Genomic DNA, 24,158 nt, shown 5'->3' with positions numbered 1-24,158 from the left:
ATTCATTTATTCATTCATCATATCTTACTTGGTATTTCTACTGCGTGGCCTACACTTTTCCAGGGCTGAAGAGAAAACAGTGAGCACTACAGTTTCTTCCATTATGGTGGCAACTTTCTAGCAGAGTGCTGGGAAATCAAGATAAAAAATATAGATGTAAAATATTTACAATAGTTTAGGAACAAAGTTAAATAGTATATGGGAATAGATAGAGAGGAGGTAAGGGAGTGAGAAGATACTCTAGGCCAGGTAATCAGAGAAGGTTTCTTTGTGGAGGTAACATCTGCAGGGACCTTAATTAAGAAAAGCTGTGAGCCATGCGAAAACCCAGGGGATGAGCCTTCTAGACTGAGAAGAAATAAATGTATTGACTGCAAGGTTAGACTACGTTTGGTATGTTCAAGGAATAGTCAGTCAGGAAGGCAGCATAACTGGAGAAAAATGAGAAAAGGTCTGAGTAGTAGGAGAGGTTATAGAGGTCATGGCTATATTTCATAGTGTGCTACAGGCATGGGAAGGGGGTCATAGTTTATTCTATTTAGGTTTTATGGAACACTGTTGGGAAGGGGTCTGAGTGGTGAATGGATCTGGCTCATGTTTAATAAGATAACTATGGGTGCTATTGGGAGAATACATTGTAAAAGATGTCAATGGTAGCAAGTTGGACAATAAAGGGGCTATGGCCAAACTCCAAGTGGTCAATGGTGGTGGCTTGGTCTAGAGTGGCAAGGAGGAATGTTATGAGGAGTGCTGAGATTAAGACTATATGTTAAGCGTCTCCGCAAACAATGAATCATGGAACACTACATCAAAAACTAATGATGTAATGTATGGTGATTAACATAAAATAATAAAAAAAAGACTGTATGTTAAGTGTCAAACTGATGGAATTTGAAATACAAGAAAAGGAGAGAAGTCAGGAATGATTCCAATGTTTCTGAGCAACTGGGTAAATTGTGGGGTTCTATCTTGAAATAGGGGACCCTTGGGGGCAGGCAGGTTTGTGTTTATGTAGGGGGGAGAAGGGAAGGGGAACTCAAGGGTTCTAGTTCTGGACATATTTGAGACCCTTGTGAGTACCCTGGAATGGAAACACCGTGAGTGTAAGGGCCCTGTCTTACTCCCTGTGGTCACACACAGAGCAGTGCTTTGCATTATTAGCAGCTGAAAAAAATGTTTCTTGTGTGAAATGTTTGTTGTAAATAAATCTATTAAATGAAAATCGAAATATTATAGGCAACTGGGTCTCAAACTTTGAAATTAAGAAGGAGTTACTGGCATAAGGTTGTTACATAACCACAGGACTGAATGAGATCATATTAGGAGTCCACACAAAGAAAAACCTCCCAGGACTGCTTCGTAGAGCACCTGATCCAACATTTTCAAAGAAATCAGAGGATACCCAGAAAAAAAGCAGAAAACAAAGAATGTTCATAAAATATAGTAAATGGAAAACAAGTAGCATGCTATTTCTCAGAGGCCAAGTGAAGAAAGTGTTTCATCTGAGAACAGACTTTATTTGAAAATGTGGGAACCATTCTAATTTAAAAAAAAAAATGTTCTTCTCTAGATATAATTTGAAAGAACATTATTAATATCTGTCCTATAAGTTAAAATCTTGAAGTTACATACGGCAATTTTTATTTTCACTTTCAGTTTTAAAATGCATCAAATACACTTACCTGTGGGCTATTAAAAGAGCATTTATTTGATACCATCCTATATTCTCACAAGAGCACAAATTCATTTATCCAATTATCTGGAGTGGGGTGACCATATGTGTTTTGAAAGCCTTCAAAACAATTGAAAGTTTCTGAAAGGGGGTGCCATTTTCACCTACGCTAGTATAACAGGCATTATTAGTGATTTTCTCAGACAAACCAGGATGTAGGGCCACCCTGCCAAGGTGAGCCCTCAGAGGATACACAGAATCAGGGTCCAAGAAGAACAATGAGGATGTGCACTTTAGTGGGGCAGGGATAAATGTCCTGGGTGGTCTGCAGTCACCGGCTGGCATTCAGTGGGGAAGAAACCAGGTTGAAAAAAATAGCAGGAGAGCCAAGGCTCTGGAGGACCAGTTGGGTGTGATTAGGTACCCAGAGGAGAAAGCGGGGAGATGCCAACAGAAAAAAAAACAAAGGAAGAGTGGCCACAAATGCTAATATGTGTGAGAATAAACAATCTTGGGTTAGCGAAAACAAAGTGACCTTTTACAGTTGTCATAGCTGTTTTCTTTTTCTGATTATCTTTTGTTTATCTTTTACCTCCAAGAAATTTTACATCTAAGAAATGTCACGAACTGGCTTATTTTCAGAACGCCAGACAGGGAGTCCAAATATCTATTTTCTAGGCCCAACTCTGAGCCTCTACTTCTGCGATCTTAAGGAAATCATTGGATAGCTCAAAATTTCAAATCCTTCCTGTCCAAACCTCAAAGTAAGTAAGAACAGTAATATCATTCATAGGATTATGATAACCATCCAGTGACATTATTTATGTAAACTTCTTTATAATTTATGAAGCCCTCTAAAATTGGGAGCTTTAGTATATTCTAAAATGAATGTCTGATTTGGATATTTCCCAGAAAAAAGACTAAAAGCAGCACTTAAAAATTAGTTGTCCCTGCTTCCATCTGTTCACATGCCCAATAAGTCATAAGAGGAAGCACAGATCGGATCCTTCTGTGGCTACAATATTATGCCATATGAGTTTTCAGAAGTTAGCAAGTAAGTTTTCCTTTAGGGCAGACTCATCCTCTGTTGATGGATTTTGGCTTTGGAAGGATAAACATGTTTCATAATGCCTCTCCTAGTGGTGCCTTGGTACTTCTGTTACGTCTGCCCGGAAGATTCTTTCCTTATTTCTGTTCCTATCTAATGAACTCTTGCTTACGCTTCAGAGTCCAGCTGAACTGTAACCTTTTATCCTGTCAAAACCTGCATTAGGGGAAGTGCAAAGCCATGGTTGAGAGTTGTGGAGAGGTGGGTGCAATGGGTACCTCAAAGATGTTTATATCTCCCAACTGTAATGCAGTTTTAGAAAGATGTGGAAGAAACGATACAAATGTATTATATCGCACCTGAGTTTGTTGTTGTTGTTGTTTGTTGTTGTTGTTTTTACAATTGTTATGTGCCTGATCTTTTGGACCGGAGTCAGAACCCTGCCTCCTAGGTTTTTCTTGCTCCACAACTTGCTAACTGTGTGGTTACAGATAAACTACTTAACTGCCTCCTTAATAAAATGGAGATAATGGTCTCAAATCCACTGGCACACAATGGACGTAAGAATCTCTGCTCACCTCAAAATGGTCTAAATCACAATCAACGGAAATAATTTACAGACCCTTCTGATTACTTTTACAAAGTGCCTCATACATTAAAAATGATTTTTTTCATTTAATATTTTAGAAAACTTTGGAAATAGGGTGGCATATGATTTGCTGAGGAAACGCAATCAGAAGATAATTTTTTTAACCGTTGCTAAAAAACTTGGCACATATCTATTAGAAAATACACTTTCTACGAAGTACATCTTTGCAAAAGGCCAAGAGAGAGAGACTAACTAGCAGATGTGTGAATTTTTACAACTAGAATGGTGGCAGCTGAGCCAGGCTACATATCTCTCTTAGAGACCCACAGACAGGAGAAAGGCTAAATGGGAAAAAGATAGACCTCCACTGAGTACAGACAGGGGGACATAAAGGTGAAGCTAAATTATGAGAAGTGGTTCTGGAGTGAGCTATCTGCCTATTTTATATGGATGTGCTGAAAGCATATTGTAAATAAGTAGGGTGCCCAAGCACAAGATGTTGTTATGAATCTTGAGAGCCCTTAAGCATCAGCCTGGATGTGCAGAGATGGATTAAAGGAGTAGCTAAAGGACAAGGTGGGTCAAAGGACAAAATATCATAATGTTTAATGCATTGGGCAAAGACTTTTTTTTTTTTTGCCAGCTGGTGGGATGCATGCATTAACAAATTGGTGAGCAGAAAAAGAGGAAGCAGCACTATCTAAAACAAAGGAGCTCTCTCAAAAGCACAGATCAAGGGGAGAGGTGAGTGGCTATTGGAAATATAGAGAGTAACATCACTGATTCGGATCACAAGTTAAGAGGTAAGTGTGTCCTCAGGAAGCTATGGAAAGACAAATAGTCAAGGAGGAATCTAAACAAAAAGATGAATTAGTGAAAGACGACTGGCTTAAAGGGATATAAATAAGAAAGTTTTACCAAAACACATTTGCTCTTTGTCTCTTCCTCCTGAAGAAAAATTCAGACAGAGAAGATAGAAATATAGAATGCTGGGCTCAGGAAGAATGCCTTTGTTTTAATGAAAGAGGCAAAGATGTAGAGATAGGAACAAAAGTACTTAGAGTTACTGGGTCACCATTCTTACTCTAGAAAATACTGAGATTCTAGGATTATTTCTGAGAGTCTATTAACTTATTAACTCTAGGGTTCTATCAATCTAATAACAAAGAGAGGAAATTTTGAGAGGTTGGCCATCAGAGGAAAATGTGAGAAATTTTCATAGTCTTATTTTATTTGGGAAGTAGCGGTATTTTTGGTCACCATCTGTTTGTTATTAACAATTTGGCATGGATGCCCTAAGTCAGTTTTCTCTGAATGCTCTTGGTGAGAACAAAATTGATGTTCTGTTTCTTACTTTGAGAATCTTCAGATATGAGCTTAAACTGGTTTAAGGTGGTTTGCCAAGCAAATTATTTAAATTAGGGGGACCTGATATACGTATATATTTTTACTTTCTGAAGCAAGCATGCAGGTTGGGGAAATAACATTTGCCAATGCACAGGGCTTTGGTTACACAGCTAGCAGACCAACTGGGTAGGCCTCCTGCTCGGAAGACCTACCAGGGCCTTACCAACAGTACTCCTCGCACCCGACATGGAAGATGCATCTTTTGTATTAGCCCCAGAAATGTATGACCTGACTTCTAAGTTTCTCCTTTCTGATTTACCCAGTTTCTCTTTTTCCTGGAGGTTCTTATGTCTTCTATTAATTGACCTCCCCTGAAATATTTCATAGGCCTAAACATTCACAAGCTTGGATCTAATTAAGATCATGTAGGGAGTTCGTTAAAATACAGATAACCAGGACTTACCCTCATACTTAAATGCCAATATATTGCTTTTCATCGAGTGTGGGTCCAAGAAAAATTTTATCACTCCTATTCTTATTTCTAAACTATTCACTTATTTATAGGAACAGTTATCAGGATTTTTATGAACCCAATAATAGTAATGGTACGCAGTATTTATCAAGATAAGTATGAACCAGGCACTCTTCAAAGAATTGTACATATAGGGGCGCCTGCATGGCTCAGTCGGTTGAGTGGCTGCCTTCGGCTCAGGTCATGGTCCTGGGGTCCTGGGATCGAGCCCCACATCCGGCTCCCTGCTCGGCGGAGAGCCTGCTTCTCCCTCTCCCTCTGCCTGCCACTCTGCCTACTTGTGCTCTCTCTCTCTGTCAAATAAATAAATAAAATCTTAAAAAAAAAAGAATTGTACATATAATCTTTGCTACAATCCTATAAGTATAATTATCATTCCCATTTTAAAAACAGAAAAATTAGGGCAGAACATTCCCCCTAGGGTTTTGAAAATAAGTAGTAGACTGAAGATTCAAACCTAGGATATCTCACCTCACTGTGCTATTAACCATCCTCCACAGTGAAGTGAGGTTCATTGCCAGAGCACAGAGATAATAAAGCAAAGAACTTTCCCTAAGTTTTCTTTGATGATTCATCATTGAGCAAGTCTCAGGAGTATAGCCCTACTAAATCTTAACAACAGTTGTATGATAAAATATCTTAAGTATAAGTAAAAACAGACACAATATAGAAATTGAATTTCCCTCACCAGAATATGGTGAGACTAGGTAGTATCACTTACCGAGCAGTATAGCTTAATATCTAATATTTAATGAAAATCAAGATCACCTAGGTCCCAATCTTGCCTTTGTCTCTTACCATTAATGTGACTTAATACAAGGCTACCTTATCTCTATAAGCCTCAGTTGCCTCTTCTAAAAGAGAAATAATGATATATGCCTCATAATGTTTCTATAAAAGTGTACGCAAAAGTGCTTAGTAAGTTCTCTATAAATGGAAGCCATTCGCATTAGCATTATTATGCATCTTGGAAGGCCCAGAAGAACTTTTAATGCGACACTAGCTGCCAATGACACTAAAGAGAGAAACAAAGGAGAGCTTTTTCTTATTTATGCGTATCAAACCTAAAATTATTAATAAGGAGGCAGAATGACAGCAAAAGAGAAAATGAAAGGCAGAAAGCAACATATTTATAATAAAGAAATCTCATTACCACGTACATGTATTTAGGGATTCTGCATATTTATTTCAGACTGAAAGGTTCTATTATTGAAAATGTTAATAAGCATTTAGGAGGGAAAACATAATGCCCAATGGAAACCTTCAATAGTTCAATTATATCTAAGTAGTAGTCACTTATTTTAGTTATATTTACTTTAATTTTTACAGTTTCATATGTCTTCCTTCTAAAGAATATATGGATAAATATTTTTAGCAAAGTATTGATTTCCATGTGATTTCATTCTTTAATGGACTTTTTATTCTGTCGATTACAACCTCACAGCCAGTACTACTGGACATAAAACACACTGATGAATTATTAAGCTGATCATCGAAATCCTGTTGAAAAATATTTTAAAAGTCACTTGTAAATAAAATATACAATTATAAAGCTGAACACCATTAATCATTTACATTTAATTTACAATTTCTTTTAAACATTAACTGTAAAGTCAAAAATGTCAAGCATATTAAAATACTGGCCTGACAGAAGCCCTGAGGGGGAAACAGCAATGTTTCTTTTGGTAGCAGATCAAATAACCCAAAAAGGACTTGGTCTCCTGGGACCAGGACTGTATTTCAACTCTCAGAAGATGGACATTTCACAACAGCTTCCCTACAGCAAGTAGTGTGAATTAATAATTGGTTATTATATTAACTATCAAAATGTTGGCAGTTGGAACTCAGGCTTCTAGTCCACATTTACATACAAAAAATTCTATTAATAAATTCTAGTTCATATAAAACAGAGGCAACATGAGACAGTAGAGGAAAACTGATGACCTCTGGAGATCAATCCCAGTGTTCTGATCAATTTTGTTCTCTTTCTATAGTAAGTACCATAGCTTTTTACAGTGACACTGGTAGGGCGCCTGGAGGCTTCAGGTCTTTGCCTTGTTCCACAAATGCCTCCCCTATGGAAGCACTGTGCAAGAAATTCAAACACAAGGATGAATTAACATTCACTCACAGATTATTACTCTTGATGTTTAAAAGTTACCAGGGGAGATTTAATATATCAGAGAGATCTGGGAAGATTCCCCTATGAAGTGACACTTGAGCTGACTTGGAGGAGGATGTACAAGGTTGTATCAGAAAGAAGAGCATTCAAGGCAGTGAGAACAACAGGGGCAAAGGACCCATGGAGGGAGGGAGTGTGTCAGATGCAAGGAGTAAAACAAGGTCAATGGAGCTAGAAGCACGAAGCAGAAGGGGACCTGGTTCAAAAGTAAGAATTGGGAGGAATAGAGGAGGTAGACAACCCTGGGACTGGCAGAGACAAAGAACACCATTAAATGATTTTGATAGGTGAGTGAACTGACAAGGTCTACCTTTTGAAAGAATCTTCTAGCTGCTGGAAAATAGATCCAAGGACGCCAAAGTGAATGTACATTAATTATTTAAGATTTGAAGGAGTCTAGGCAAGAAGTAATGATGATTCTGCCCCTCACTGTGTTGGCAATAGAACTTTTGGCAATGACGGAAATCTCCTAATCCATACTGCCTCATGTAGTAGCCACTATCCACAAGTGGCCATTCAATACTTAAATGTGGCTGGAGAAACTGAGGAATTGAATTTTATTTAATAGTGATTATTTCAAATTTACATTTAAAAAGTCACATGAAAAAAAACCACGTGTAGCTAGTAGCAAATGGACTGGACAGCACTGCTCTAGGGGATTGAAATCTAGTGTATTCAATTATTCTAATACAGTGCAATATGTGTGGGATACTGTACTTTTTAAATTTTATTATGTTATGTTAATCACCATACATTACATCATTAGTTTCTGATGTAGTATTCCAGGATTCATTGTTTGCGTATAACACCCAGTGCTCCATTCAGTACGTGCCCTCCTTAACACCCATCAGCAGGCTGTACTTTAAAAGGGAGACATTTATATGTTTAAAATAGGAGATAACTTGAGCAATGTCACCCAGCTACTATCTGGAAGAGTCAAGATTTTAACCAAATAACTTAGTCTCTAGACCCTATTTTCTCCCTCTTTTTTTTTTTTTTTTTTTTTTTGGTTGCGCTCTCTTCCATAAGAGGTCGAAGGTCAAGTAAATTTGACCTTTTTCTACTTCTGATTCATTGATGCAACCTTAGGATATCTGCAAATTGTGGTTTTCGCAGGGCAGTTTGGTTTTACACTACTTATCCCAGGATGATATTAATGGTGTCCCCTCACACTCTCAACAGTGTCCCGGTTTGGATGATAAATTATATGCCATCCTAGCCAACCTCTACTGAAGATGTCAGATTTATTGCACAAAATATATTTGAAAATATAAGTAGTGCAAGATGAAATACAATCTCAAATTCCTTGGTGAAAGCTTCTACTAGAAAGTTTTAAAACATTGCAGAGAATAAAATGAATTATATTTATCAAATAATAAACTGTAACAGTGTATGAAGTTGATGACTATTAAAACTATTGAGTAGTTAAGTTTTGTCAGGTTCTCTTTAGTGATGTCAGTTAAATGTCTTTCATCAATTCTTATTTGCCTCGCTTTTCCTGTAAATAACTTATTAACCACCCACTACTTCTTCTGTGACTGATTAAATGGCATAAACATGGAGGAAAAACAACATGAATGACATAAATGCTAAGAATCGTTTGAAATGTGAAAATATGTTTAATACAGAGGTTCTGTTTATGACTCCTACAAACATGCTTAAGGAAGCACACCGTTAAATAATATCAATAACTAGGATCTGTAGAAATCCTTCATCTTCTTAATTCTTATTCTGTAGCCTATTTGTCAGGAGCTTAATAGAGGAAATGTAGTAGGTCAAACAAATCAAGAAAAGGGCAATGTACTGCTGCAAGACTTATCTAGTTGATGTGCCAGCGCCAAACATGATCTGAAAATTGAGACAATGCAGAGCAGGAAAGTGTAAAATACTGTAGGAAATAATAAAGTAAAAGACATAAAGTTCTGCCTCAGTTTCCCACATTAACCCTATCTCTGTTCTTCATTGCTCCTGCCTGCATTCTGAATAGGGCTGACATTGTTCAAAGTGATGGAAAACATTACTCAGTGAATTCTTTTAATCTTTTTTATTCTAATGTCTTGCCTCAATTTGAAAGTTCAGTTTAGCAGTTACAAAGGAAAGGGTCATTATTATGGAGACATGGATACTTGAGGGGCTATAGCAATTCAGAGAACAGTTATATGTGATCCCAAATTATAACTACGGAGCAAAGAACCAAAGACAAAGCAGCAGTGAACAATTTAATCTACACTTGTGTGGTGCACCTGGGTGGCTCAGTCGGTTAAGCGTCTGCTTTCCGCTCAGGTCATCATCTTGGGGTCCTGGGATTAAGCTCAAGTCATGATCCTGGGGTCGTAGGATCAAGCTCAGGTCATGATCCTAGAGTCCTGGAATTGAGCCCTGGAGCCCCGTATTGGGCTCCCTGCTCATCAGGGAGTCTGCTTCTCCCTCTCCCTCTCCAATTGCCTGTCTCAAATTTATAAATAATTAAAATCTTTAAAAAAAAAAATCTGCACTTGTGTCCCCTGGGGGTTACATTTGCTCACAGGATATAACTATGGGATAAAGGGCTTTTGTCAAATGAAGAATACTTTTCCAGGTAGCTCCCAGAATAAAACTTGTTTTCCCACAATACTCCACACATGTACTTCCTACACAGGCACACCATACACACATGCACACACAATTTGTTGGTTCAAAGGAATCACTTCCTGTGTCTTCATGGATTTTTGCATAAACAAACAGGAGTGGAACCAACTCTTACAGAACATAGGTTAAGGAAAATCTTAATTCAGATCTGACTTGCTTTGGATGAAATGCAGTGTAATGTACATTGGATTATAATGTGTGAATTCTCTTCTCTCACACCAGCTTTGGTATGAATTAGAGTGAATTGCAGACCGATGTGAGCCACAAAATAGGATCAGCACATCACACATATCCAAGGACAAAGGAAGAAAACCTTAGTGAGAACCAGATCAGGGATTATCCTGTTACTCATGGCTGTGGCTTTTTCCAATGTCCTAGGAAGTGGAGATGGGAAATTACCACCAAATCTAACATTGGTGACAGCTATAAATTATTTGTAATAGATGTGCAGACTTAAATTAATATTTTGGATGTTCAGAGGTGACTTTAACATGGTCCTGTGCATGCAGATGATGAGTTGTAAGGAGCCAGTAGTAGGCTGAGGTGTTCGGTCTCTGTCAACCTCCCTCAAGACTCAGACCATGATTTTTCTGTCACCCAACACTTACCTGTGCCTTCTAGCTATAGTGCCCTTTTTGGGATGAGATTTTCTGAATTTCCTTAGTGGAGTTTTAGAGACTACAAATCAACTTCTGTTACCCATACCGTTACTGATACTGCTTGTGATCAGTTTCTCATTTAGTTTGTGATTTTTGTTTTGTTTTGTTTTGTTTTGTTTTGACTCGATGTGACCCTTTGAAGTTTGGTGCTCAGGTTTCTTGTGAAATGTGTCCCACAGATGATTCTGTTATTTTGTATTATTTATGCTTTCTTTGTAAGGATGTTTTCTTCAGACACTTGGGGTAGATAAGAAACACCTCCTATAGAATGGGTTTCTGAGCTGCGCTCATTCCTATTGCAGCGTGCAAACATACACAAAGAAAGGTGAGGAAAAAGGGCAATCTAACATCAGACTTGAGAGGACTAATTTCAGAGAAAAAAATGTTCCTGAAAACTTAATGAAGAAACTTCTTATATCTATCAGCATAGTATGAATCAATGGAAAATCAAAATAATCTGGGCTCTAATTTTTTTTTTTTTTTGAATCATTGGGTGATAGACTATAACAAGAGCACATGTAAATACAGTTGAAGGCAGAAGTGATTCATTGCAAGAAGATCGATGCAAAAATGTTATGGAAAGTCTCAGGGAAATGAGAGAACATAATTGAAGATTCAAATAAGACTCTGAGCTGATCCTAAAGTATTGGTAGAATTTTGACAGCTCGATATAAAGTAGAGGAGCATTTCATGCGAAGAGAATAGCATCTCAGAGATGGGAAAGTACAGGTAATGTCAAGTTGTCAGGTTGCACAAAAGCATGGAGCTATATTACAGGAAAGATGAAAAAAGAGTTGCAAAGGTATACTGAGACCAGGGCATAGAAGTCCTTGAATTTTATGCTAATACATATGAATTTGTTTAGTAAATCACAGGAATCCTTTCATGGTGTTTGACTAGGACAACATATGCACTTTAGGATGGGGTAGTGACATGCAGAATGGATCAGAGTAGACAGAGAATGAAGATGGGCAGTCAGGATTAGAGATATGGAGGCCAGAACACATTGGTAAGAAGCAGTAGTCCCAAACATGATACAATCTCTTTCGATAACCCTAATGGGTCATAACATCCCAGGGCCTCAGTTTCCACATTAGTAAATGAAGTTGACTAAATAAAGAATAATGGAAATGATGTGAACCCTGGCTATATAAGGGGGCAAGAGAGAAAGGGATAAAGAGCCACAATTGAGGCCAAAACCTGGGTGATTGGAAGAATAAAAGAATCATTAGTGAAAATAACAGGAAAAATCTGGGCTTTAGGAAGGATGGTAATATAATCTTGTAATGCCATAGATATAATTTGACTCTAAATTCTAATAGTTTTCCAATTTTATGCTAACATCAATTAAATATAAGTCACAACCTTTGAATATATTTAACACGGTTCATACAAATATGAATTTTTAAAACACTCCATTTGTATAGTGACTAACTGAACAATAACGGAATTGGAAAAACATCATATAAATGGCAGAAATAGAAAACAGCAATTTTAATGAAAGGAAGAAAACACCTTTAAGTCATTATAAATTCAACATTTTGAGAAAATTGCAAATTAGTGACAAGTTAATAAAATATACCCTCTATTCTACAAAAATAGAAGTTTGTTTATTTTGGAAGTCAGTTGTTTTCCATAAGAATGAGTTTGGGTGTGAAAAATGTAACTTTTTAAAAACTGTCTTGCTATGACCTTGGTTTTGTTTTTTCTGTATTTTTTGATTGTTTTTTTCTTTGAATTTCACACAATAAGAAATTTTATCTTATGAAAAATAGTATGTCACCTCTGACACATTGATCAGCTTACTGTTCTCATGATTGTCATTAAAGACAGCTTTTATGAAGTATACAACTGCTCACAATTTTCAGAACACAGTCTCTGGTGAATTTTTGTAAATTCATTCTATTTAATTCTGACAATAACACTTTGAGGAGGTATGGACAGCTCCTTTTACAGATAAAGAGTATGATTTTGAGATGTTAAGTTAATTGCCAAAGATCACTACATTCTTTATATGATTCAAAGGGCTGCTCACCATCTACCACCCGAGAGGTTCACTGCCATTGGTGCCTGAAGCTCTTCTAAGGGATCCTCCTGTGTGATGTAATATCACCAGGTAATGTTCCCGATGTCATGACAGAAATGGCCACTGTATAAATAACTATGTCCTTCCTATGGAGGAGAAATCTGTGTACATCTCTGAATCTACTGGGGAAGAAGTGGCCCAATTTGAATCATCTCTTGCAAAATACTCTAGACAATGGCATTAGTAAAACCATAATTCTGGAACAAGAAAGGAGCAGTGAATATCAATCATTACTTTTCAAAATTTAAAATATGTCTATTATGCACCTGATACGGGAACTATGTGAGAGAAACTGGAGGAATCTTTGATCAGCTATAATGGGATTTGCTATTCAATTGATTTGAGACCCAAGCATGTAGGTCTAACTTAAAATCTGATATCAACTGATTGTGTTTCCCTGAAGCATCACTTAACCTTCCAGAGCCTCAGTTTCCTAAATAGTAAAACAAAGGCTTGAATCAGCTGATAGCTGGGAATCAATTTTCCGTGGGTCTGTAACTCTTGCTCACATCTTGTGAGCAAAGACACTGACAGCCTTTGTTCCAGACTGTCTTTCCAATTACGATTGTATAACAAATAGCCTTGGAAGGCAGAACAGTGTCTCCCTCCAGAAGAATGGCCAGGTGGGCTTATTGCACATTAATAGTTTTTGGGTTCCCTAAACTCATGGCTTCACTCCTTTAGCTCAACCTACTGTGTAAACAGGTGTCACCTGGCCTTCTTTGTGTTGTTCTGAGGGAGCTAGGGCTCAGTGAACTGGCACAAGTTCACTATTGCTATCACTGGGAGTAATGAAATCCTTTGTCTCTGACCCAGGAGCCTTCTTGTGTTTGCCAGCATCCATAAAACTGTGACTGACTAAACAGTTAGCTTGTAGGTACATTACATTCCCAGACCCTTCATAGTTCTTAAACATTGATAGGTACAGTCTTCTTTAAGTCTTGCAAGACTCTATTTGCCCACAGTCCTCAAATTTCCATAACTGGACTGTCTAACCACTGTCTTCAGCTCAACTAGTTAAATCCTGACCTTTGCTGATATAATTTAATTAGCTCTTTTTCAGTCAGTCTGCATCATTGACCTTCCAACATCCCTGGTCTGAGAACTTGTGCTGAAGTTCTAACAAGGTGAAGGTTAAGACCATTTGAGAACTGGTGTAGTGAAAAGATCATGGTGCCCTCTGCATGTGTAATTCAAGATAAAAACCAAACTCATCAGCAAAGGAAGTGTATAAAGCTGATTACTGAATATGCATTTTCCTCCACCTAAAGTCGGGCGTAGTCCACCTGTTGAATAACTGAGGAGCACTAATTCTAAACCCTGAACCCTAAGAGTGAGCTACTACTTAACTTCTTTCTGGCCCACATCTATGTTGTGTCTCCCCGCTAGCTCCCTGCCTCTGTTCCATCACACTACTAAGTCCAGCTGCCTCTCTTCTGCCAACTTAATCTGATATCAATAGCTCACCTTGTGCCACTGGCTGAATGTCTTCCCCCTGCTCACCTTAATTGGGACCATTCCATTGCACCAGCAATGCTGAGCTCACTGACTGACACAACACACATTTCTTTGAGATAATGAATGATTCAAGGCTCATCTATCTAAGGAAAGAGGTGCATGCCAGGAGCCCCATTTTAATCAGAAATGCAGGTTATGTTCATTTCCAATTATACTGTTAAGTGAGTATCATTAGGCATTGAATTATGTGTTACCACTGGTATACTGAAAAAGAAAGGGGTGGGGCAGAGAAAATGAATCCAGATTGTGAGGGCCTTGGATTGGATCAGTGAAGAGTGCGGAGTTCCCTGAAAGCTGTCAGGAGTTCTCCTCACCCATGACTTGCTAGGCCACCGCAGAGATTAGAATTGCATTTTAGAATATTAGATCTGATGGCTGTAGAGCATACACACAAAGGTAGAGATCTGGGTCTGCAAGAGCAGTCACAGTTTAATACAATTCTCTATGAGAGAGATTAGAGCTGAACAAAGCCAATGCTAGTAGAAATGGAAAGTAAAAGATTCCAGAGACATTTTGGAAAATGTGGGGAAGCATCAATAATGATGTAGGGGTACTAATTTGGGTGACTAGGATACTGTTGATAATGGTGAACAAAGAGATTTTGCAGAGATCAGAGCCACTGTAAACACCCTATTGTATAAGGTATCATCATAATTATCATTGTGCAGTGCTGTATTAATAGCTCTTTGGGTCTAGAGCTTGAGTTATGGGCCTCTTCTTGTATTTGAAAGAAACTACACCCCAACTAGTCCAGATAAATATTGCCTATCCTACTTTAAGACCCTCCGGGGATGAGCCACTATAACAAACCCAAGAAAGCCCCTCTTCCTAGCACAAAGCATCTTTTCCAGATGTCTGATCCATAGCCTCATCCCCTCTCTATGTTACGGAGAACAAATTTGGGCAATTTTTAAAGGGAATTATGAGATTCTGGTATACGAGAATCATGATTCTTAGAGTTTTTTAAAATTCAAATGTAGGGGGAAAAGTAAGTCATCTGTTTGATCGCAAAAGCTATAAAGATATAGAGAAAGGTCTAGCCTAGCATTGAAATACAATCTGTTTTCACTGGAAACCTGAGACGACTTTAATCATCTACATTTTAGTCTGGGCCAATATCTCAGAAAGCTGTAAGCATTGTGAATGCTCTCACACTAACACAAAACCTTTGCAGAAATTTCCCCAGGATACACAGACACATTTTCTTGTCTCTGTCACTCTCTCTCACACACATACACATACAAATTGTCTTTAATTCTTAAATCTCCTTCCCTATAGACAGGATAATTATTTTAACTAATATAGTATTGTTCATGCTAAAAATGTTTTACCCATTAAAAAGATACTCACTTGTAATGGGTTAGTTCAATCAATATTTATACATTGCAAATTTAGGGGGAAATTTGGGAAATACAATTAGACAGGAGGAGAGAGCACTGTGTCTTTGTTCTTTCTCAGAAATCAGAGTCTGACTAAAGAAATACAGAGCACTGCCAGTCAACACACTTTGAAATATGAACACAGCATCATTCAGAGAGATCACTCACAAACCCTTCCATTTGAATTTACTTTTTTTGTGCTGTCATTAGAACATGGAATACTTTTTTAATTTAAAAATAATTTTTTAAAAAGGATTTTAAATTTAGAAAAAAAAACCTTTAAACTTAAAAAAAAAATCTCCTTTATCTATCACTTTCATGCTTAAATGGCCATCCAGTATGACATTACCTTTATTGAGAATAATAAGTCTCAATACACTTCTATTATCCAGTCTACTGTGAGTATGTGGCACTTAAGTTGAAGGAAGATTATTTCATTTTTATCTTTTCTGGAACACCAGAGGAAAGCCTCAGACATTGTCACATTTCATTTGCAGGTAAACCTGTATTCATCTTAGGTTAACTGGTTACCACTACTCACTTTCACCTAATGTTTCCATATTTTTTTCTTATAGAGCAATGTCTACTTTTATTTCGGAATGTATCATTTGTGGCTATTTGACTTTTCATGGCTCATGGATTCCTAATGAATATCCAAATTGTATTTGCATTATCCAGTATACAGTCTTTTCAAAATGGCAAGATTTTCATTTTATATGTGTGGCTTGATGCCCTTTCTTATATATTGGTAGGGAATGTCTCCTTGGCTTATTCATGAAGAAATAAATGATGGGGGTACTTGCAAGCACTTATACTTGATATTTTATTCAGTCCTTCTAATCAAGAGTTTTTACTACTCTCTGAGTTAGAAGAAAATATGGTGGGTAGCAGACTCCTCACATTTCTGTTCCACATATTTTTGTCATGCTTACACAACAATATCTGAATATGGTTCTCTCAAAAAAAAAATTCTGAAAAATTTAGCAGAGACACATACCATTCTCTAGATAAGGAAATACAGTACAGAAATTCTTGCTTACATAAAACTTGTTAGAGTAGAATACAGGGATAACCAAAAAGGATAAGTATATCACTCATATTCTTTCTAAATGTTCTGAAGATTTAAGCAGTCTAGTATCATGGGAACCATTAATAGGAACACAGAATAGAAAGGTAATAATAGTCAATCATTAAAAGATACCAAGAAAGGAAAATAAAGTATTTAAGTCACAGCTCCATAAAAATACGGTAATATTTCTAAATTTTAAATGACATTCACTAGGTACTAACACTTTTGAGGGCAGAGAGTGTAAATTATACAACATGAGAGGTACATTTTTACACTAACACTTAGTCCTTTACTTCTAAAACAGATTATCCACAGAATTTATTTACCTAGACATGAGCTGCTGACTTCACCTGCCAATGTCTGTTTTCATATTCCCAGATTTAAATTTGTGAAAACCTATATACAGGAAAGAATGAAGTACTGGGTATTTAATCATAGTTTCTCAATGAATTCCCTATAATAATCCTCTGGAGTCTAGCAAGATGCACTGATGATGGGGTCTTTGTTTGGTGTGTGGTGTATAGTGGTGTGTGTGTGTATTGAATCAAATGTTTAAAATTTGAGCTGCATAGTTTTTTAATGAATAAAAAAACTGAATTTGCATTGATGACTTTTTTTGCATTGCCCTTTAGATTATATTTTCTCCTTCTATTCAGTAGGAAAATGATTTTTTATTTCACTGACTCAATCCTCTTTACCTCTCTCAGTTACTCATTTCCTTGCGGGAATGGGAGTGGGAGGGAGTTGCTGGTATTTTCCATTGCTGCCCAAGGCTTGAGAGGGAAAGCAATACCAGAATGACTTGCCTCTATTCTTCCTCATTTATCCTACTCAGAGCATAACAAAATCAAATCTTAATAGTAAGTACTTACCTTGCTCTAAACAGATCAATCTTTTTCCATTAGATTTGTCACATGAGACATGAACTCAACGGTAACTGATTTCAAAGTCATGTGGCACAACAGTCACTATAGTATTTTTCCTATGATAGTCTCAATCAATAGGCCTAGCAGCTTAACAAAAATAATTACATCAACGTATCTGCTTTCCTGACACCATTTTGTTCTTAGGTGTTAGAAACAGTCTGGTATTAGAAGAAATCCAATAAGTTAGAAGCAAGAAGGCTGAGACCGGGTAACTAAGTGCTTGCACCTCCTGGGCTTCAATGATACTGATTCCCTCATTTTCTCAATCTTTTCACAGCTCACAGCACAGTCCATCAGTCTTACAAGCAGTTCTAATAGTTCCTGGATTTGGAGTTTGATGCAGGCTTTGTATGAGCAGATGCTTATATAAAAGCTAAAATAGGCAGGTATTAAAAGGATTAAGTGATTCAGTAGAGTATCTCAGCCAGCCAAAACTCAAGACACAATAGTTCAAATCTTTCATTGCTGTTTTCTTTGATAAAACGTAGGTTTTAACCTTTGGGGAAGTCTTTTTCTACAATGTCAGCAGCAACTCCAGACCTGTCAACTCAACAATACTTTACAACTAATGCCTTTCACAATGTCTGAGGTAGAGAAAGGAATCACAATAATACCACCTAGGATTCTGTGAGATTGGAAATGCAGTGGCATACACTGGCTAGTTAATTTGTGTATGGAAATAGGTGAGTCGGCAATGACGTGAGGGGAAAAAAAAAATACCTGTGGTAGAAAATCAAGTCACTGGAAAGAATAAAGGTATTCAATCAGGAGATGTCTAAGACTAGTACATGCCACGTCTGAATTAAAATGATCAACTATAACATGTCATTTTAGTGCTTATCTCCAGAGTTTTCAAAGACTAATTTTTATTTGCATCAAGGCAGAAAATATTAGTCATTGAATGGTTGAGAATCAATCTGGATTTTTGACATTTCTGTTTATACTGGTTACTTACTCATTTTTAGATATTTATTTCTTCTGTTAACCTCACAGGATGCCAATGTCAATTGACTTCAACTTTGTGTCTTTCATTATGTAAATCCTTGAACTGCTATTTCTTTTGCCCATATCAAAACATAATTTTATTGACCAAAGGAAGGTTATTTGATATAGCTCTAGAATTCCTTCATCACTGAGATCTAATTATGCACCATCCACTCATTTAAGAGACATTTACTGAGCGCCTATTATCTTCAACTATTGTGTGAGATACAACAGTAGGCAAACAGACATGGTCTCTTCCAAGAAGTGGCAAAAATCATTTAGAACTGAAAAATAAAACATGCAATAAAACTTGATAGGAGAAATGATTTGAAGACAGAATGAATGTTCTAGTTCCAGTGGTGAGAAACAGCAGGCAAGGAGGAGAAAGCAATCTGATTTAGTCATTAAAGTGGAAGTGATATTTGGCCCAATATGACTGAACTTGTCCATAGATTAGTAAGTACTTTTATATAAGGTAAGTACATTTATATGATCTGTAAATTTCCAGAAGGGCTCCTATCTAAGTATATATATTTCTTATACAATGCCTATGCATTTCAAATTTTAATAAAAAATATTTACTGTGGTTAAAACAAATTCTCTTTTAAAATGCAGAATCATCTAGGAGAATAACAGATTAATATTGATAGTTATTTGCTTCTCCACTGAATTATCTTGGGATTATTTAATGACAGTCAATGGAAATGAAAGCATGGTTTTTAATGGGGACCAACATAGCATTGCTTGGGAGATCTTACAAACCAACTTCATGGAGAACAGCTTAGGGCAGAAAGACATGCAGAATGAGGAGCTGTGACCCCAGGGAGAAACTTTTCCTGCTTGTATAGTTGCACACTCACTAGTCAAGGTTACACTAACAAAGTTGTGAATAAGATTTATTGTTAGACTTTATTCAAGAATGACACAGGGATTGATTTTAGATAATTTCCTCTCTGAGAAATGTAACTCCAGAAAAGAACATGCGTAGATAGATAATAGCTAGATACACAGAAACATTTCTATGAGATAATTGGCAAAATTATTCTCATTGTCCAGGAAAGAAAAGGGTATAGTGGATATGTGACTAAGGTAGGACAGTAAATAAATGAAAGATTACGAGGGACCTCTTTTTCCTAATAATGTTTCACTTCATAATAATGAAAACTTTCTTCTTTTAATAGTGTCCACTTTCTTCCCTGCTCCTCTTTCTTTCAATGTTCTCTGTTTCCTTCATCTCCTTTGGTGTTTATCAAACATATTATAATAATAGCCAAACTGTGGAAGGAGCTGAGATGTCCTTCAACAGATGAATGGATAAATAAGATGTGTTTCACATATACAATGGAATATTACTCAGCCATCAGAAAGGATGAATACCTACCATTTTCATCAACATGGATGGAACTGGAGGATATTATGCTAAGTGAAATAAGTCAAAATACAATGAGCTGAATATGAGATAATATGTTTAAATAAAATAGTTTCTTTAACACCTTATGGAATAGTTTGTTGTGTGGGTTGTATGGAATGTTTTTTATTAGACTTCAGTTTTAGAGCAGTTTGACTTCAGAATTATTTCTAAAAAATAATTTTCAATTTAGAGATGCTAAATATGGAATATTTCTAAATTTTAGATGTGTCAATGGTCAAATTATTAATAATGATTTTATAACAAAATTAAATATATATGAAGCTTGAAATTATGCATTATCATATTGTTGATGTTTTTCTTTTTTTTTTTTTTGGTATGTTGAAATATTTGCAATGTTCTTTTACAATGGAAAACAAAGATTTGGAAGGTCAGATTCCAATAATTGATACTCGTAATTCAGAGATTGTGTGGGCCAATAACAACGTAATGTGCTGATTTTTTTTTTTAAGATTTTATTTATTTATTTGAGAGAGAGAGATAAAGCAAGAGAAGGAACACAAGCAGGGGGAGTGGGAGAGGGAGAAGAAGGCTTCCCACTGAGCGGGGAGCCTGATGCTGGGCTCGATCCCAGGACCCTGGGATCATGACCTGAGCCGAAGGCAGACGCTTAATGACTGAGCCACCCAGGTGCCTCAGATTTTATTTCACCTTAAAGATCACAACTACTCATATATGGAACATAATTAATAGTGCAGAGGACAATAAGGGTAGGGGGGAAAAACTGAATGGGAACAAATCAGAGAGGGAGACAAACCATATAAGACTTTTGACTCCAGGAAACAAACTGAGGGTTGCAGAAAGGGAGGTGGTTGGGGGATAGGGTAACTGGGTGACGGTCATTAAGGAGGGCACGTGATGCAATGAGCACTGGGTATTATACCGAACTGATGAATCACAGAACATTGTATCAAAAACCAATGATGTAGTATACCTTGGCTAATTGAATTTAAATAATAAAACTAAAAAAAAAAAATCACTGAAGACTTAATTAAAGATATGCATTTAACACAATTTAGAAATAAAAAGTTTCTTTAACACCTTATGGAATAGTTTGCTATGTGGGTTGTATGGAAAGCTTTTTATTAGACTTCAGTTTTTAGAGCAGTTTGAATTCAGGATTATTTCTAAAAAATAATTTTTAAAAGTTCTTTTTTCAAAAGAATTTTGCTTAGCATTTAATTATTCAATAGAGTAAGGTCAATGTCCAAGAAAGTATTAGCTCGAAATCTACTCCTAAAAAAATTATGAAGTTTATAATGTAAATATTTACCACTGAATGTGTAAGACAGAGATAAAGAATTCTGCATTTGTGGCATTATTTTCTCCTCACTGTATTTATATGATAAATCTACATTTAGATAAAACTCTATTTCTATATTTAGAAAAACCTAAATGTTTCTCAAATGTTTAGGTAAATCTAGAAAGTTCTGTTATGTCTGAGAGTAATTTTTTAGAATTAGAATATAAGAAATTGCTTAAAAAATATTTTGACCTCAGAGTTTTTAATATACATTTTGAAACTAGGTATTTGTGTCTTATTTAGATATTTCATTTTATGTTTAGTTCTAATCTTTAAGGATATTCTCTCTCACAAAAAGCATTTTCTTTATTTTGAATTATGATCTGCAGAATTTCCCTACATCTTTTTTGCAAGTGGCAAGATTTTTATTAATGACAATTATGTTTATGGTAACATAAAGTACAGAAAAAAACCCTATGTGCAGCATAAGATTAAGCTATATACTATATTCTTTTGTGTTCTTTCATTGACAAGATTGGTAATGGGTCCATACTTTTTCTAATAGTCATGGAAACAGGTACTAATGATGCACTGAGTTCTCTATGATTGGATCAAGGTTGTAAAAAAAAAATAAATAAATAAACCATTTATTCTAGGTTCATGCATTTCTATTTCCATAATCATTTTAATTATGCATGGCAGAAACAAATGTTTTATCTAAGGAATCTAACGTTGTACTTAAAGAATATCTTTAGCTTGAAGAAGATTATTTACAGGTTCAGACTTACACTTTCATATGCTATCTCCACGCTTGGAATGAGAAATGAAGGGTTTTCACAGTCCAGGGCATTGAACAACTAATTTCTTTTTGTCTAGTTTTTTTTTTTCTTTTGATAAATATTTTCCAGTTTTAGTTTTCTGTTCATAGTTTTAATTTACATTTCATGTTACTTAAATTTTCTTACTGAAGGGCATTTGAGAGTAAGGTTAAAAGTACTGCAATTTTGGTCAATAATACTGTGTATCCACAGTATACAGTGAGTACACGAGTCTGTAATAAGAAACTGAAGAAATAAAAAGGACAATTCCACCTCTTCGAGAAGCACCATTTTTATCCATACAGCTACACCTCACTTTGAAAGGAGATAGACATCTTAAAAGCCCCATGCAAAACAAGCTGTAAACAGAGCTGCAGGTTTAAATGCATAAGAGTTCATTATTAAAAGAGATCCCACAGCCAATTAAAAGTTAGGTTATTTTATTAACCTTATTTAGCTTAGAGATCCTTTATATATAGTTACTGATGGGGATATAAGAATACTTTGAGGTAGCAATATAAGGTCAAGTTCATAAAAAATGGTTCCATGGAGAAGCAACTGCGATTACCGAAAAAAAGAACTGATTATCCAATGGAGAGCAATAAGAAACACGTTACAGAAAAATTTTCTTAATTGTCTGATAGAACACATCTCATAAGCTCTTGTTTTATTTTGTTTTCTTTTCTCTTATTGGCACTTGGGTGTCTGAATGACCTACTCTTGGAAGTCAGAAAATCTTGGCCCTATGAGGATTTTGTTTGGCATGAGTAGCATTCTTAAAATTTTAATAACTTTATATGGGGCAGACACTCCCCAGTTTACCTAGTTCCTAGGCACTAAGCTGTCTTACATTCAGACTGAGGATATTTAGGTTTACTGTCCCTGATTATAACCCTTATATTAATTGAGAGCCTACTATGTGCAATAATGCTATAGAAGAGGGACATAGTTCTTACCATCATATGGAGCTTACAGTCCGTTAGTGGAATAGATAGTAAATAAATAATTACATAATTAAATTGAACTGACGTTAAATACCTCAAAGGAAATTACACATGAAATTAGAAGTTTAACAATAGGATTTAAATGAGAAAAGTGATACTTAAGCTAAAACTTGAAGAATTAGTTAGTAAATCCGAGGAAGAGCTATCCAGGCACTGTGCCCATTTCCTAATGAGGAAAATGAGGTCTGGAGAGACTAAGTGACATTCATGACCAATTAATAGAGGAAGAAAATTCAGGTCTCCTGGCTCCCAGGATGACATTCTTTTCACTGTCAAGTGTTTTTAACATCCATTTAAAATGAACCAATCCTGGGGCACCTGGGTGGCTCAGTCGGTTAAGCGACTGCCTTCGGCTCAGGTCATGATCCCAGGGTCCTGGGATCGAGCCCCACATCGGGCTCCCTGCTCAGTGGGAAGCCTGCTTCTCCCTCTCCCTCTCCCCCTGCTTGTGTTCCCTCTCTCGCTGTATCTCTCTCTGTCAAATAAATAAATTCTTTAAAAAAAAAAAAATAAATAAATAAAATGAACCAATCCTATGAATGCAATGCTTTTGTATACTAAAACTTGCAGATGTATGAACTACTTCAAAAAAATTGAATGAGCAGAGATAATTTGATTGACTTTCACTGTTTCATTGGGTCTTCTCTAATTGTCACAGCTAAAGACCACAGTAAAAAATGAGACAATTCATTAATTAGGATCAGTTTTTACCTCCTTTAACTAGTTAAATCATTTGTGAAAGATGTACTTTTATTATCACCTGAAGTAAAAGTGCATATTGTGTATAATGCTTCCTTTTTATAAAAAAAAAAAAACTAAGAAAATTTTAACTTGGACACAGAAAGTAAAACATTCACATGCCCAAACCAGAAACAATATGAAGGTTGTGTTTCAGTGAGCATATGATCTATTACTTGGATAGAACTCTAATTAATAAATATGTCAATTTTTCTTTGCTGTGGTTTTTGGATATGATTTTCATTTTGCTTTAAAACATGTGATTACATGCCACAAGTTTGACCTAAAGAATTCAAAATCTCTAGTC

Source organism: Leptonychotes weddellii, chromosome 3, assembly GCF_054177405.1.
Source record: "Leptonychotes weddellii isolate Sample4059 chromosome 3, ASM5417740v2, whole genome shotgun sequence".
In the NCBI taxonomy this organism is placed as follows: domain Eukaryota; kingdom Metazoa; phylum Chordata; class Mammalia; order Carnivora; family Phocidae; genus Leptonychotes; species Leptonychotes weddellii.
Note: the sequence above shows the minus strand (reverse complement) of the source record.